The 18,383-nt window shown below is 44.2% G+C and overlaps 1 protein-coding gene across 3 annotated transcripts in view; it reads right to left on the bottom strand.

The window, feature by feature from the left end:
* ANKS1B (ankyrin repeat and sterile alpha motif domain containing 1B) overlaps nt 1-18,383 on the bottom strand; it is a 518,817-nt gene that overhangs the window by 50,854 nt on the left and 449,580 nt on the right. The gene's annotated exons all lie outside the window — the stretch shown is intronic.

Here is an 18,383-nt window from a genome sequence, read left to right as displayed (position 1 = left end):
ATAATCAAACCGAACTCACCTTTCCAGCATCCACCAAGACAGCAAGGCGGGGACAAGGACTAATCGCCAGAATGAGGCCAATGTCAATCAATAGCATAGTGCCGCGCACACTGTGTACAGAACAAATAACAGTAAACAGTTCTTTCGTGAAAACAGCCCAAACACCAGGAATCTTCCGGCACTTATCTGTAAGCAGGCAGTAGAGCTCTGTGTTAAATCACAGGAGCGGTGTGAGAAGGGCAGGACTTGAAAATGATCCACATCCGGATGGCGCAGGATAGGGACCCGAGTAAAACTTGCTTTTAGGTTCTAAAAGGCAGTTTCCGCTTCCGTGTCCCAAAGGAACCGTGCTCCCTTCTTCAGGAGCCTGGTGATGGAGGTTCATCAAGGCCAGAGAAGTCCTTGATGAACCTCCTATAACAATTGGAGAATCCCCCACAGCTCAGCAACCCCTTCACATTCATAGGCGATTGCCACTTGGTGATGGCTAGCACCTTTTTATCATCCATTCTTAGCTCTTTTTTGTTGATTACATATTCAAGGAATTCGACCTCAGGCACATGAAACAGACATTTTTCCAGCTTGCATAAAGAGAAATCTTTTGTAGGCATTCCAAAACAGCTCTCACGTGTCTGATGTGTTCTTCCATGTTAGTGGAGTAGATGAGGATGTCATCCATATAGACCATACAGAAGACCTCGAGGTACACCCTCAACATGTCATCCATAAAATACTGGAAGGCGGCGGGGGCATTACAAAGCCCAAAAGGCATCACTTGGAATTTGTATAGCCCATATGTGGTCCGATAGGCTGTCTTACATTCATCTCCTCGTATTACTCTCACAAAGTGATAGGCGCCACAGAGATCCAGTTTAGTGAAGATCCTAGCCCCTTTTAACTTATCCAGTATTATGGGAATGAGAGGCAGTGGGTAGCGAGTTTTCACAATGACCCCGTTGATCACTCTGTAATCAATACAGATCCAGAGATCTCCCTCCTTTTTGGGTATGAAGAAAATTTGAGAAGAGGCCGGTGACGACAGACGAATAAACCAGGTCGTAGGTTCTCCTCAAGGTACTCCTTTAGGTGTTGGGTCTCTGGCTCCTTAAGAGTACACACTCTGCTGCAAGGTATAGTGGCTCCAGGGAGCAGGTCTATCCTGCTATCGTATTCCCTATGAGGTGGTAGCTGGCTTGCTTGTTGTTTGTCCAACCCAGCGTGATATTGTTCACACTCCTGAGGAACCGACACCAGAGAGCAAGCCAGCGGTATTCCGCACCCTGCTGCAAGATCTGCTTTGCTCCTACAGTGGTCTTGACAGAACGGAGAGTTCATTGTGACTAAGCGAGCGGACCATCGCACATGTGGATCGTATAAGGTCAGCTATGGCATACCCAATATAAGGCAAAAATGGGGAGCATCAATCAGGTCGAACTGGATTCTTTTGTAGTGTTTGTTTCAAAATTGCATAACAAGGGGCTGAGTGTAGTATTTCACAGGACATGATGTTAAGGATGAGTTTACTTACACAGGGTATGCCTAACTGCTGTGCATAGGTCTGGTCCATGAAGTTGCCCGGAGCGCCCGAATCAAGTAAAGTAGGCTTTCTTTGGTTTACTTCTTGCCCCAACCGTAAGGTGACAACCACGTTAATATGAGCTACCATAGTCTGAACAGTGTTAGCTATGAAAGGAGAGATCTCAGGGTATACTTTGGTCAAACAAGGGATCCCAGTCTTGTTCGGGTTTTTCAGTTTCCTGACATCTCCCACTCATTCCAGTCTTGCTGAAGGACAGCTAGTGTTCTTGGTACTGCTCCTTTGTCTACAACCTGTGTTCGAGCTATGCATTCTTTGAGGAAGTGTCCTCCCTTCCCGTAGTATAAACAAACGTTGTTTACGTCTCCTTCCTCTCTCTTCCTCATATCCCATTGATTTGCATGGGCTCCACTCCATCAGTAGAGCGTGATGCTTCTTTAGACGCCGTCTTGGGTCGAGGAACATAATACAGTGTTTCTGTCCTCCCCTTGTCCCCCTTTGTTTCCAGAAGACGGTGATCCAACTGCATGATGGGTGAGATCAGCCCATCACAGGACTGGGGCTAGTGGACCACCTGGGCTAGGACATCCTTCAGCCCGCCCCGCAAACCCTGATAACACAAAGAAGTTCTCGTTTCCGGTGGCCAGTCTGTCTCGCTCACCAATTGGTTGAAGGTCGTTATATACGCAAGGAGATCTTGCGTTCCCTGCTTCAAGATGATCAGTTCTCTGTCTAAGGTAAGGAGATGGGACCTCCTATCAAAGAGCACCCACATTTCATCAAAAAAAGCTGAGAAGTCATACAACACAGGAGAATCCTTTTCCATCAATGGAATTGGCACCCTGGTGGCGTTCCCCCTAAATATGACATCATGAAGGCAGTCTTGGCTTGGTCATTATAGAATAATACTGGTTTATACAGGAAGCGTAAGTGGCAATGGTTTGAGAATATGCCAAATTTCTTTGGGTCCCCAAAGAAACATTCCGGAGGGGCCAAGGGTATTTGTGGCTGCTGGAGGACGTTGATGGGGCTCTTTCACCATCGTGACGAGAGGAAGTGTAGTTGGCAGCCAAAAATCCTGAAACAGGAACTCTCCCTTCCGAGCCTGAGAGGATAGACGGTCAGGAAAGTCGTCTTCGTTGCGTAAGGGAGGGGGCAAAGTCCATTCCTTCATATAGGGCCCCCTGCGACTCTCAGATGTGCCCTGTCGTGATAGCCCAGCCACCTCCCTGAGCATTGACCCTAACTCTTTGCGCAGGTCCTGGTTTTCCACCCGGAAAGCTTGGACCTCTATCTGTAGGGTAGTTAGGGTCTCAAGGACTGATGACATCATCTTATTGGGATCCATCACCCAGGCTGGTCAACAACGTGGGCTTGTCGTTCTGTCAGGAACCAAGGACAGAAGCCACTGACCTGTTGATAACGTCCAGTGGGGATGATGGAGAGCAGATAGGTTCCCCACCTCCGCTTTACACTGCCACACAGGGAGCAAAGGTGAATATCTCGCAGCCCTGAGAGAAGTGTGTCTGGGAAAAGGGAAATGGTATAAAATAATAAACAGTGGTTGGGGAATGTGCCTGTAGATCATCACCAAACATCAATCTTGATGTCGTACCCTGTGTGCAAGAGAAGAGAGAAAGAAAGAAATACACCTCAGCATGCAAGATTTGCCCTTAGTAATGCAATCTATTCAACAGTCAAACTGAACTCACATTCCCAGCATCCACCAAGGCAGCAAGGCGGGGACAAGGACTAATCGCCAGAATGAGGCCAATGTCAAAGAAGAAAACAATAGTACAGTGCCAGACACTGTGTTCAGAACAAATAACAGTAAACAGTTCTTTAGAGAAAAAAGCCCAAACACCAGTACTCTTCCAGCACTTATCTGTAAGCAGGCAGTAGAGCTCTGTGTTAAATCACAGGATCGGTGTGAGAAGAGCAGGGCTCGGAAATGATCCAGTTCCCGCACAGGCCCAAAGCAGGATAAACGATACCGGCTTCCTCTGTGAAGCCGTGGGTTCAAAAGGGAAGAAGTCCGCGCAAAGCAGGAGCCGCTGTGAGGACAGAGGTCACCAAAGCGTAGGAGCAGGGAAACCAACACCGGCTTCCTCCGTCAAGCAGCGTGTGCTGAAGAAAAGAAGTCCACAGGAAGCAGGAGCCGCAGACAGCAAACAAGCAGGAAGCGGTGGGAACAAAGTTGGTAATCCAGGTTTGAACCCGTAGGTTCAACAAACATCAAGGCAGGTCCGAATCCAGGAACAGCAATGACAAGGATAGAGAAGCGGTGCGGACTGGCTATATGCTGCCGTCTCGCATCAGCTGATCTCCCCTGTAACTTCCTGAGTGTACCCCGAAGGATGCTGGGTAACGTTCTTGCCCCATGCATTTCCCAGTCATACCGCAATACCCTGATGAAAGAAGTATGTGCCTGTGTTTACCCCTCACTCCGGCTAAGATCGTGACAGCAAGTTAAAGGGTGCTTGGGACCCGTGAATCGTTACAAGCTAATGTAATGTGGTCCATGTCTATTAAGGTGGTGACTACCGACTAGTGGAGGTGCCCACACAAACCTTGATGAGCACTGTTGTAAATGTTCTGAGACTTCCTTTTTTCTGTGAATCCTGCTTCATGGAGTGCCCTACCACTTGCTGTTCAGTTTTTTATACAACAGTGGTCCTTATAGAAGAAGGGATATGTAAAGCAAATCTTTCTATAGAAATAAAAAAATATTTTAACAGGGAGAAACAAGGAAAGAACTCAGGCAGATTTTGAAGGCATGGCCAGAAAATATAGTAATTAGGCCAGCATGAATTACATTGGAGTACTTAGGCACAGCATAATAATTGATGTGTGCATTCAAAGTATAAGAGGTCGGCAAAGTTTAGATCCCTTTAAAACAATTAAGGGGTCATCTTCAGGACAAGGCAAATGGTGCATGAGAAGAGATGTTACGGTCAAACAACTGTCGAGTTCAATATGGTTCAGTGTGTTCGAGGCACATGTAGGAAATAATGCAGTGAAAATTGAGGATTCGTAGGCATAGGAATGATGCCCGAGCAACGGAATCGTGCTAGGATTAGTCCGTATTACACAATGGGAGATTACAAAGACACAAAGGGAGCAGATGCTCTGAGATTATAAAGACCAGTAATTCCGCTAGAACAGGGAGGGCACCGAGGCTGCGTGTGTCGAAGGTACCGTGATCGATCAAATGCATTTATGACATGGTACATGACATTTGAAATATAGGTAAATTAATGACAGAGTGGCCTGATATTATTAAAGTAGGTGTTTTCACTGACCTTGGCAAAAGCATTAGATTTTTAACAGTGACTACTGATTTTCTTTGCCCCTGTACCTAGTGTTCAACTTGTACTTTTCCTTCCTCCCAGCTTCTAAGTGTAGGGTGCACTATCAAAGTAGTCGTTTTAAGTGCAAATTTGGCATGACAGAATTTTTTGCCAGGGCCAAACCTTTCCTATACCAATCACATGACTGGTGTATGCTACCAACGATCTCAACTTAAGCTTTACGTTTCTTGATGGTGATACTGACTGCAGAGGGGTTCTCATAGAAAAGCACTGGATTAAGTTATAGGCACTATATAATGAATAACTTCAGTTTAGGAATAGCTAAAAGCACGGTACATGGACTCAATTAGTAATTTAAAATTTAAACCAACAAGAAACTGATTTGAAAATACTCGTGTAGCATTTCCAGACACTACTGGGACATGTAAATTGCTTTTTCAAAGGAACAAAGGACCCTGCCTAGGTAGCGGGGAGGGGGGGGGGGGACTGCGCCCAACTGCCATGATCAGACCCTGTCAAGTAAGATGTAGCTCTTACGATGCCATTTTTGGAGTAGCCAGAGTGGCACAAATGCCAGTAGGGGAGAAAACCCTATCACAATTCTTTTTGTGAGGCAGATACATTGGGAGGAAGATTCTGACATCTTTACTTTGGACAGATGCACATTCGTATTTACTGTTAATCCCCCAGGGAGTGATGCATGGCTGGGTAGGGTTGCCTGTGGAAAGATTCTTCATTGTTTGGAGGTCCTCTCCACCTATAAACTCTAAACTGGCATAGTGGCGACCAGCCTCCTGAGGAAGATGAGAGTACACCTGCTACACCAAAGCACTCGAACTCTGCACTGAGGCTACTGGTTTACCTGTGGAGAGAAACCCCAACTTCTCCCACTTAATCCCAGGATAGAAGAGCGGACTCCAAGGCCGAGTTGGCTTGCATCCTGTTAATGCCCTAGGACAGTTAATATGTGGGGCGCGACCACTAGGGGCACTGTAAAGTCCTGGGAAGGGGGTCGCGCATTCTCCAACCTCACTGGTGCCTGGAATTCAAAACATTTGCTTTCGTCTTGCAAAGAGATGGCTAATTTTGATTGTTAAAATGCTTCAGCTGAGTCTCCTGTGCTGTGAAACGTTTTCATGCCAGGGTGCCTGGTCACCTGAAAGAAATGCAAATGTGCCCTGTTAGTTAATCTGCAAGTGTAAAGGGTGCTTGGGACCAGTGAATTGTTACAAGCTTGGTGATGACAAAGATTTGTTTTTGTTTTAGTGGTCTGTGAAGTGCTTACTTTTAATCAGAACTGTATTTACACAACCCTCAGTACCCCTAAGGAGGTGTTGAAGGGACAGGTATGTGAAAAAGAAATGAATTACATATGCCCTGATATCACTAAAGTCTACATTTTGGAAGCCCCATTTTATCGTAAAACTATTTACACATTTTGTATCAGTCTATCTTCTACTGTGGGTAATGCTATGCAAGTAGAAAATAATGACTCACATATTCAGAGTGCTTTTTGTCACAGGCTGTGACATTGTAGCACTAAAAATTCACAAGTCACTATTCTCCACTGTACCAACCAAGATGTAAATCTGTGGCTCTCTGGTTACACATAGACCTCTGTAGTGCTTTAACTAATAGTTGGAAATGCACTGTAGTACATCATGAAACCTCTAAGTAACAACTTTTTTTATTACTCATTTATGCCTCCCATTATTTTATATGTAGGTGCCTGAAAGTGAAAGACCTAAAACATTCTTTGACTCTGCGGCAGTGCAAGCTTCTCAACCATACTTAGGAGGCAGCACAAAGTATCCCTGCATGGCTTTGCATGGCCCCCTAAATATTGAGTATGGCAAAGCATCGCAAGTCAGTGTTGCCTTACTGAGTCAAGGAGGTGTTCCTCCTGGGCGTTGCATGGGGGTTCCCATGGATTTTGATGCTGCCCCATATTTACAAAATCATGTAATCTTGAACACTTCCCCTGCAGAGGCTTAACGAGGAGAAATGTTTTAATTTCTCTTAGTTTTTTCCTCTTACCATATGTGCTGCATTCTGCGGCTCTCATAGAACGAGGAAAACATCTCTCTGGACTGTTTGTGAAGGCAGATGCCCCTTTTTGCACAAAAGCAAACCTGCCCATGTTAGTGCCAGGCGGCAATTTGTGCGCCAACGCAAAGGGAAAGGACAGGAATGCAGCGTATATCATAAATATTGTGCATTCCTGCCCTTTGACATTGGCGTAGGGCAGAGCAGCAAGAAGACATGTGGCACTGTCCTATGCCAATTACTCATAAATGCGATCCTTTGTTTTTAGCTACACCTTTGACCACGATCCCACGCTCACTAATCTTTGGTATGCTAAACACTGTTTAATATGATTTATTCACCGTAAAAAACTGATTTGCTTTGAGAATTGGGGGGCGCTTATGGTTGTCGATGATGAGAGTACCAGGTTCTAGAAATGTTTGTCAGAAGGGGGTCCTTACACCTAAAAAAGGTAGTACGGGGTCCGAAATAATTGTCATAATATGGTTTATTTTTACTTCGTTTCTTTTCTCCTCTCTCTCTCTCTCTCTCTGGTTTTCTTTTCCTCTCAACCCAGATGTAGCATATCTCTCCCCAAAAACAAAGAAACGAAGACCTACATCCAAATGATATGTTCTAATCAGTAAAAATGTCCATAATCTTCTTGATCTCATGGGACAATCACTGTTTGTATTTATCAAGAAACAGGGAGGAAGGCTGATCGTTTGATCAACGGACACCAATTACGACACCAATTACCACTCAGGGTGGTGGAAGGTCCAGTATCAGCTTGTGTCCGTATCTAGTACAAGGAATGTAAGAGGGGGAATGCTGTACTGTTCCTATGTAGAATCAAGGGAGGTTTAGCTGGCATGACCAAAGGTGTGCACGTGGCACCTTGGGGCATCCATTGTGTTGGATGTATTTGCCTCACACACCCCGAGGGATGTCATGCTTCATCATCGGCGTTTGCTCCTCGTCGGGGAGGCGGTGCAATCCCCGACGGGCTCACCTCAAGAGGGGCTCTTTGGCGGAGATCTTTTTATCCAACAGCCTTATGGTGAAGTGGGGGTGTGTGGGCAGGAAGATGTAAAGTGATAAGCTGAGAGTTAAAATGTAACTGGGGGTACCGGAATTTACTTTATTCTGGGGGTCCCCTAGCTACAATTAAAAAGTGGGACTAGCTTACTAGGTGTCAACACAATTAGGTTGAGTGACGCTGGTAAAGACTAGAGGTCATAAGTGGTCGACATGTTTCTCGCAGTGGGAAAAGTTACCCGCGATTCTTCAGGACCATATAACAAGTGAAATGGGTGTCAAAAAGAGGAAACATGCTTATGTCATGTATGTAATGTGTGTTACCTCTGTGGAGTATCCTAAGCCATTAGGTTGGGGACTACTAGCCACATGAGGGTCGGCGGGAAAAGATATCAGGGAGGGCCTTTAGATGAGGCTCATCCTGCCTGTATCCAGGTAAATTGACCTACCCGTCACCGCCGAGCTCGAGTAGTACAATCACTGTTTGCTCTTGAAATGTCCTACATCAAAACCTGTATCATTAAGTTCTTCAAACCCTTAGCTGGAACCTGTAAATCAAGGAAGAGGTCACGTACCGTTCCCGTGCCTGAAAACGTTGTGGTGTACGTCAATTTTGAATACGCTGCTGATTCCGTACTACTTTGCCCTGAGGAAGCTCTCAGCTTGAGAGCGAAACTCATTGGCTGATATCGTGCTCCGAATGTTTTTTAAAGACGGAACAATTGTTTTCAAATAAAGAAGTGACTTTACAATACTACTTTGACTTTTTAGACTCTGTAAACTGTGCATCCCCAAAGTTATTTAACATTAATAAAAGCCATTTTAGTTCTAGTGGAACAGGCTCTCCTACAACCTCTGACATAACGTCCATGACTCTCCGCCAGAATGTGGACACCTCTGGACATTCCCATAGTATGTGCATGAAGGTCCTCTCCACATCCCCAGACACACAGCGCTGACAAAGCCCAACCCCAGGAGTGCAGGTGAGTGCAAGGATAATATGTGTGATGGAGGATCTTGAGCTATACCAGACAAAATCTGGAGCGCATAGCCACCTCTCTAGGGCTCTGGAGCGTCTCCTGCCGAAAGAATCTTTTTGGGAAAAAAGTGAAACTCTCGCTTTTTCTAGTGGAACAGAAAAAATTGTATTGTTTTGTGTTGTTTATGACATGAATTTTAGTTAAGAAAACCTAGAAATGCATTGCCGTATTATTTTGTAAAGGGAGGGTCAGTAGCAGGAGTAATACTGACATCACAAAAGGCCGCACTGACATTGGTCAGGTAGTGGGCACATAGAGAGCCGTGATTGGTTGGGTGATGAAAGCTCTGCTGGTATTGGTTTGAATAGTGGATACGTAGTGAGCAATGATTGGACGAGCTGGTATTGGACGAGCGTTAGCAAATAGAATACGCAGAATTACGGAAGGATTTAGATTTTGTTTGCTGAGATATTTCGAGTAAAAAGAGGTTGAAAAATGAAGATGGTAAAAAGAATAAAAGATTTCTTTAAAAAGGACAAGCCGATAGTTACTAGAGAGGGACTTCCTGTAACTCCTCCAAGAAAACCCGCTTCTTTTTTGATGTTGGAACGTGGATACCATACTTGAACACTGTTAGTGAATTGGATGAGTTATACAGACGATGATGGAGTTTTAGCTTTTCCAGAGCATGGTACATTTAATGTAAGGATTTTGGAGAATTTAAGGGGACGATTGAATTCAATAAATCCAAATTCTAGACCTATGCAGTATGAAGAGCTTGAGGAATGGGAACATGCGGCATATTAAAGGGAGAGAGACAGGAATGGAATAAAATACAGGAATATAATATCAAGGTATTCTGAGGCTAGACGGGATGACCAAATGAAAGATGGAGGAGAAATGTAAATGCAGATGGATTATATCCAGTAATAGTTGCTGAAGATCAGGCTGGAGGCACATGTAAAGAGAGAAACAATAACCTAGAGACTTCAGAACTAGAAATAGACCCGAATGAAATAGATGATGAGTTGATGGATTAGATACTATTAAAAAGACCTCTGACATATCAGGAAAAATCAGGGGAAACAATTCCAAATGCACCACTAATTGAAATACAAGTACCTCAGGTTCCATAAACTCCATAAGTTTCACAGGTTACACAAGTTCCGGTAGCTTCGCAAGTTTCATTGAGTAGTCGTGTATTATAGGAAAGTGAGATTGACATGTTGAATAAGGCAAGAGAGGAGTTAACTCAGAGAATTAGTCAGATGATTCTGAATGCAGAAGCATTATCGGTACCAGTAACAATTGGTCCTATAGTTCCATTGTATGGTGAGAGTCAAAATATATTGAGAGTACACGCATTGACAATTCCTGTGAATAATCCCAGGAATGTTAGTGGATTGGAACAAGTTGAGATGAGTACTTCATTGATTGATCTTCCAGTTAGTGAAAACTTGACTGAAACACCAAAGAGAAGTGTACAGATGGATCCTAGAAAAATAGTGCAGAATGTCAGAGGAACAACTCCAGGGTAAGGAAGTTCAGTGGGCCCTTTGCCACAGTAGTTAGATGACTGGATAAGAGGAATGGAAAATAATAAGTCTCCATCGAGTATAGATGTAGGTAGACTGAGAGGGGATCTGGTAGAGATGGTTATTCGTACAGTAAGTCCAGAGAGATTGAGTAAGTACTGAGATGAAGAGTTGTTATTTTTGTGTTAGAATACTACATGGAAAGCAAAGAATTTACACGAGCGGTTGGTAGAAGCTGCACAAGAATATGGAGTAGATATTGAGGAGTCTAAAGTTTTACAGAAAACTTATAGACTGGATTTTACTGAAAGATTTGGAAAGTTTAAATACGTCTGGCAAACGATTGCAAATAAAAGAATTGATGAATACTTTGAAGAAATGGGATGATTTATAACAGTGGAAAGGCAAAAAAGGAGGATGAAATGCTTGCAAGTAAAAATGTGTCATTATTTCCATAAAGGGAAACAGGACAGGCTGAAATGGTATGTCCGATGAGAGAAGTTCCGGGTGGTGGATATGTTCACGCTCCTTGGTCAAGACAGGATATATTATCCTTTACAAATGATTTTCCCAGGTTGAGGGAGAAACCTTTAGAGTGGTAAAACCAAGTAGAGAGGTTTGTAAAGGTTTTGAAAGTGTTACTGAAAAATAAAATTTAGATGCTTTTTTTGAGATTGTAGTTCCAGCTGATTTAAGGACTGAGTGTAAAATTACAGTTGATTGGCCCAAAGAAGAATATCCTAGAGATGTGAAAACAGGAGCACCTTCAGAAGAAGTGATGAGAAAATATAATCAAGTAATTACTTTCTTAAAAAGTAAGATTTCTCAGAAAGAAATAGATTGGGTTAAAATTGACAGAACAACACAGGACCCCAAAGAACCAGTGCATGCTTATTATGAGAGATTGTTACAGGGTTTTAAACAGTATAGTGGTTTTGAAAGTATAGTGGACAAAGATATGGGACATTTTGTATATAGGTTTCTTTTTGGATTAAAACCCGAAATTAGTAACATGATTCAGCAACATTTGATTTGTTGGCAGAGTAAAACAGTCAATGAGATTCTGAGATATGATAAATATTGTAGTGATGACACTGAATCGAGGCATAAAAAGCTGAAAGAGAAAATTATGTGGGCACAGGTGAAAGTGGCAGAACAGAAAGATAGAAACAATGGTTCTCAAACAGATTTTCATATGAAAGGACCAAATCAAAATAGTCTGGTCCTAAATGGAGGTAGAGGTAAAATGAATAGAGAAGAAATTAAAAAGAAATTTCCTGGTCATGCTTGCGGAAAGTTTGGACATTGAAGGAATGAGTGTAAGTCTTTAATAAAGAATAATGGAAATCAAAATTTCAATCTGCGGATGCAGAATGCGGTGGTTGTGAATCAACAACAGCAGCAGGTAGTTACAACACAGGTACAACAAGTACAGGTGCCTCAAGCTCCTATGCCAAATAATGTGAATGCTCAAGTACAGAGATGCAGTGCGAATGCTGGATTTCAAGCTGGTGAACAAATTGGTAAGAATCAAAATGTACAAGTGGTTTCGCAATATTTGTTGCGATGTTCTGAGAGTGATTCAGACTCATCTCAATGACGGGGCCTGAGGGGGAAGGATGAGTGCGTGCTTGGCGCATCTCTAGAGGTAGATCAGTCAGGTCCTTTTGTTAATGGATAAGTGGAAGGTAATGATATTACATTCCTTGTGGACACTGGTGCTACCTGTTCTACTTTGAGATCAGCAGAAATTCCAAACATACCCCTCTTGGGAGAAACTATCCAAGTTGTGAGAGTCTCAAATAAATATATTAAGACTCCAATAACAAAGCCAATAGAATAATGCTAACACAAGATTTAAACTTCTTCATTACAATGTCATTCACCAGGTGTACTTGACTCAGCGCACACTCCACACGATATACCCACACCGCACTGACATCTGCCCAAGGTGCGTTGCTGGGGGAAACAGATTTTATACACATGATCTGGCAGTGCCCCAGACTCTAGCCTTACTGGGATGGTGTTTTGGCATGACTGAGGGAGGCGGCAGGTAGATTATACCAGGGGAGATCAGACGTGCTCTTGGGCCTACTACCTAAACCTAAAAATAAGGCACTGACTAGGAAATTTGTGAATGTGGGAATGGTGTTGGCTAAACGTTTTTTTTTAAAATAGCTTTTTATTGTCAGTACAAAAACAACAGAAAAAAAACAGACATTGCAGTGCTTTGCGGTTATAGGTAGATACAACATATGCAAGATATGTGTTGGCTAAACGTTGAGTAGTTATTAAACGGATGCAACCCCAACCACCGATATATACAGACTGGCTAAAGGATATGAAGGAGTGGACACTGGCGGATTTAATTAGGATGAAATTTGTGAGAAAAGACGACAAAGCAGAAGAAGATAGGATGGCATGGAATTCCAAGATAATAGATCTCCACGGAGACCAAGATCAGACCTCCCAGCAGGCCGGGGGGAGGGGGCAGGGGGGGGGGGGGCGTACCACACAGAGCGATGCGAATGTGACTAACTCAGCCCAGGAGATATCAATACCCCAGTAGATGATGCACACTGGTGATCATGACTGTATACATCATTTTGCTCCAAGGACGCACCAGGATTAGGGGCGGGGGGTTGTTTAAGTTGAATATAGTTTTACAAATTACTGGCACTAAAGTTGTAACACGCCACAATATTTTGAGATGTTTTTCCTTTGTTTATGTGAAGTGTGGGGGTACTCTCACAAGATTATGTGCAGCTTCCTTCGATTGAATTGTAACTGTCACACAGCAGGATACTGTAATCTACTTTGAGGTATGATAATGGCTGTTCTAACTGAGACTAAATGCCACTATTTAAAAAAAAAAAGGAAAAAAAAAAAAAGCCAATATTGGAAAATTCTGAGACATGCATCGGTTTGTGGTATGCGATACAAGTCCGGTGAAACTTTTAGGAAGGGACTTGCAATGCAAAATGAATTGCAACATCTATTGTACGCCACATGGTATTGCTTTTCAAACACCGGACGAGGATATTGCTTTTAAAATGATGTTACCGAAACAAGGGACAGAAGTCAATGACTTGTATTCATTGCTTACAGAAGAGTATTTACCTGCAGAGTTGAGAAATACAGTAAGATATGATGTATAGGATTTTACAGGAAAGGACATTGGTTTAATGAAAGGTGTGGATCCTATTCAGATTACAATTAAACCAGGTGCAGTATATCCAAACACCTCAGTACAGGATGATTCCTGATATCACAGTAGGAGTGATTCCTGTAATGGATCAAATAACTGATCCAGGTATTCTGAAAGAAATACTAGGTAGTCCTTGTAATTCACCTATTATGGGGATTAAGAAACCAAGTGGGAAATACAGAATAGTACAAGATTTGGGAAAGATTAATACAATTGTGACTTGTTGTCCAATAGTGTCAAACCCAGCAGTGATTATTTATCAAATTCCTTGTGATGAGGAATGGTACACAGTGATTGATCTGTGCTAAGCATTTTTCTCGATATCTTTACATCCGGACAGCCAATATCTTTTTGCTTTCCGGTTCAGAGACCGTGTTTTGGCATGTTGTCGAGTTCCTCAAGGGTATACGGAGAGTCTGTTGATTTTTATTAAGAGTTTGAAGAAATGTTTGGAGTCATTGATCATGCCAGAAAATTCAGTGTTAGTGCTGAAACATCGATGACCTGCAAGTGGCATCAAAAACACGAGAGGCCTGTGTGATAGATAATTGCCTTACTGAAGCATTTGGCAAAAGCTGGGCATAAAGTGTCACCAGCAAAATTACAATTTTGTCAAAAAGAGGTGCAATGTTTGGGGCACAAAACTGGGAAAGGAGTTAAAAAAGTAACGCAAGATCGAATTACTGTGATTTTGCAAATGGGTCCTCCTAAGACTCAAAAAGAAGTTTGAGTGTTTTTGGGAATGGTTGGATACTGTAGACAGTGAATCAGTGGGTTTTCACTGATAGCACAAACCTTTACAGAGGTTGACCCATAAAGACGTGGTTGATCCAATTGAGTTGAATGAGGAGTGTATGAAAGATTTTATTGAATTGCGAGATAGTCTTTGTCGAGCACCTGCATTGGGAATGCCAGATTGCACAAAAGATTTTGCATTTTTCTGTTGTGAACGGGATTGATGTGCACGTTCAGTCCTAACACAAAAACATGGAATGGCACGTCGTCCAGTGGTATATTTTTCAGCTACTTTGTATTCAGTGGCAGCAGCGTTACCAGGCTGTTTAAAAGCAGTGGCTGCTACTTGTGTGAGTCTGGAGCAGAGTGAAGCAACGGTTATGGGGCATCCAGTGAAAGTATATGTGCCACACTCTGTTGATATTCTATTAACAAGGACTCTGACTGACTATATATGAAAGAGTGATTTTGGGTGCTGAAAATCTGACTGGAACAAGATGCACAGAATTGAATCCAGCAACTTTGTTGCCAAGTTCAAGTTGTGAAGAAGTGAAGGATGAAGTAGACCATTGGAGAGGGGAAACCTTGCTGCTTGCTGCCCAGAGGATTAAGGAATCACTGCCTGTCGTCGCTGGATTGTGTCCCGAGCTGAGGGGAGGACTTTGCACCTTGCCGGATCCGTCTTCTTTGGGGAGTGGAGTAGAAGACCAACTAAGCCCTCGTGCACCGGCAGGGCTGCGAGCAGCCTAGCAGGGACTCCATTGACCAGGAGTCCCTGTGTGTCACACCTGTGGCCGCTCTCCCTGCCGGCCACGCCCCCCGACATCGTAAAAACAGCCCCGTGTTTGTCAAACGGCGGGAAACCTTGCTGCTTGCTGCCCAGAGGATTAAGGAATCAATGCCTGTCGTCGCTGGATTGTGTCCCGAGCTGAGGGGAGGACTTTGCACCTTGCCGGACCCGCTGCGCGGGTCCCGCTGCGCCAGGAGTCTTCTTTGGGGAGTGGAGTAGAAGACCAACTAAGCCCTCGTGCACCGGCAGGGCTGCGAGCAGCCTAGCAGGGACTCCATTGACCAGGAGTCCCTGCGTGTCACACCTGTGGCCGCTCTCCCTGCCGGTAACGCCCCCTGCCCTGTCCCAGCCCCATTTAACTGGGCGGGGATACCGCTGCGCGGGAGCACGCGGGTGCGACCGGGGCGAAGACCGGGCAAAGAGCGGGCCGTTTGAGGCCGGCAGAGTCCGGCCCGGGCCCACCCCCCCTGGCTGTTCGGAAATACCTAAGGTAGGCGGCGCGCCTTAGCATACAATTGTTTGACAATTGCAAGGACGGATTATAAGTAACTGTGTGATCTTGTATCCCACCAACATCTTATAATGCCCTTAAGGTCAGGTAAAGAACGCACAGTCCAAATCCACACCAATAATGGAGTCGTATCAGGCCCCCTTGACGCCTTCATTACACGGGCCTCGGGGATATTGGAGAAGGAAATTGCTATGGTCGAAAAAAGACTTTCGCTCGACCTTATCAGCGGAAAGCGCTCATCGCTGGGGGGACTAGCTACTATTACAAGCCCCGTAGCTCATGCTGCTTTCAATTGTGTCCAAACTTCTTCCACGGACGTCATTGTCCATTTAGAAAGCGTGGGGGTGAGTCCAACTGCTCCTATTCTGGAGGAAGATGGGCATAGCATAGATGACTCACAAGCTAGCCAGGGGGATGATTTACAGACTAGCGGGGGGCTTGAACCTAGCCAGATATCTGGATATCTACCCCTTAACGTCTCTAATGCAGTTGCCACCGTTGATTCTCCAAACACAAACACTGACTTTAACACTAAAAAGAGAAAACAAGATTCTAGACTGTCGGGGGGGGGAGAGAACGAAAGATCTTAAAAATAAAAGATGCCACATATAAAGGGAGCCAGGGCCCTGAGCATCCTTTTGACACACAAAATCCCCCTGCGTTTCCAAATATGCTGTGTCCCTCCCTCAGTACTTTAGGCTCTTCAAACACCTGCCCTATGTGCTTTAACAGTGATGAAATACTGTTGGTAAAAATGGAGGCCATGTTCAAAACTTTATTACTACCTGTTTTGGAGCGGACAAGGCTAATGACCTCAAAAATGGACAGCTTGGAGGTTGTAATCAACTCAAACCATGCTATGCTACAAAAAGTTACTGGTACTAGCCACATAGGAGTTAGTAAAACACAAACAACCCCAAATAACTTAGCTAGTAATAATATCGCAATGAGCAACTCTGCCCATAATAGAACATTAAGGCCAAATACCAATACGCTCACAGGGGGGGAGAAGCAAAAAGCCACATCCTCTAAGCCATCCGCGAGTACTTTAACACAGGTACCCAAGACAAAGGTTAATGACAAACATAATTCTTGTGGACACCAAAGCACTGGGCCACCCCCACTAGTTAAAACAAATCTTGCCCACCCCTCCCCGCCACATAGAGTTACAACTGACAAACGAAGTAACACCAACCATAGGGAGGGGAGACACAGAAGTTTCACCACCCCTCGCGCTGACCTACCGGTTGAAGCAACACAACATACAATAGTCTTGACAGGTGTTGCCCCACTAAAACCTGGTAGTAAGGAGTCGTATGGGGATCTCCGTAACAAAGTAATCTTCTGGCTAAATAAAAATCGACCCTTACCCCCCTCCTCTCCGACTGAAATTTTATTTGTAAGAAGAGTGGATTGGGTGGGACATGGGACCAAGGATTTGGAGGGAGATTGTATCTTGATCTCGTTCAAGGACCCATGGGTGGTTGACACCATCCGAAGAGAAGCTAGATTTGCCAGGCAGGGGGATGTCCAAACTTTGGGCCTAACATATTTTTACCCTCATAGGCAAAGACCAATCCAACCATATTCCACCCTCCGACAGCCCCCAGCTATAAGATACCCCTTGGCATTAACCCCTCTTGATCGTCAACACCCATTCCTCTTTAATCGCTTTGCTCCCCTCTACGACCTTGAGGCCATAGATTGACTTCACTAACACCCTGTGAGTCTTCCCCTGCTAAAGTAGTTGGTCATGAGCCAATAAGGTGTAGTATAGAGTCTCCGCATCCTATTGATTACTTAGATGCAGTTGGGGGAGGCCTAGTGACAATGGCGAATAATTTACCAGCACCCAAAGATGATCCAGAGGCTATGATAAATGTTGATCCTATGGATAATCCTAAGCAAATGGAGAACAAGAAGGATAGTGGGCGCAATCAGGCTCCTACTCTAGTTTCATCCTTGCATCCTCCCCCTGTGGTTCCAATTTTTGAAAACCTGACAATCTTATCCTGGAATATCGCAGGAATTAAGGCCCGCATGTCCTCTGCAGATTGGCTGGAATTTGTGGACAAGTATGACATTATCTTGCTCCAAGAAACCTGGGCAACCGAACCAGTCTTTAAGTTGGGCTATGCTAATTTCTTTAAACCTGCGATTAAAGGGGGTAAAGGACGCGCCTCAGGTGGCTTATTGATTTGGGTGAAGCAGTCATTGGGTCTCTATCCAACAGAGTTACCTGTCCAGCACCCGGATCTTCTCTCAATCAAACTGAGTAAGGCTAATCAATGGGATCTGTATATCTTCAACATATATAGGCATGCCTGGTGGCCGTAGCCCGCCGTTGCTGAACGTTATAGACCATAAACTTGCTGAAATTGGTAGTGGGAATGTTACCCTCTTAGCTGGAGACTTAAATTGCACCATAGAGCCATTGTTTGATATGGGGGATAATTGGAGCGCGACTGAGGATGCTGTTTGGGACATTCCTGATCTGATGGTTGATAAAATGGCTAAAGCAACCGAGGCGGCAGTGAATTGGATGGCCCTTTGTTTAAACAGGGGATTCCGAGCGTGTAATGGTCGCACAAAGTCGGATAAAGAAGCCAATTGTACCTTTGATAATGGCCTAAGGCGGAGCCGCATTGACTATGTTTTGTTAAAAATGGAATACTGGTCTTCACTAGTGGACATGGCAGTATTACAGCGCCCA

Source organism: Lissotriton helveticus, chromosome 1_1 (assembly GCF_964261635.1).
Source record: "Lissotriton helveticus chromosome 1_1, aLisHel1.1, whole genome shotgun sequence".
Taxonomy (NCBI): domain Eukaryota; kingdom Metazoa; phylum Chordata; class Amphibia; order Caudata; family Salamandridae; genus Lissotriton; species Lissotriton helveticus.
The sequence above is the reverse complement of the archived record's forward strand: the minus strand, read 5'-3'. Positions and strand labels throughout refer to the sequence as shown.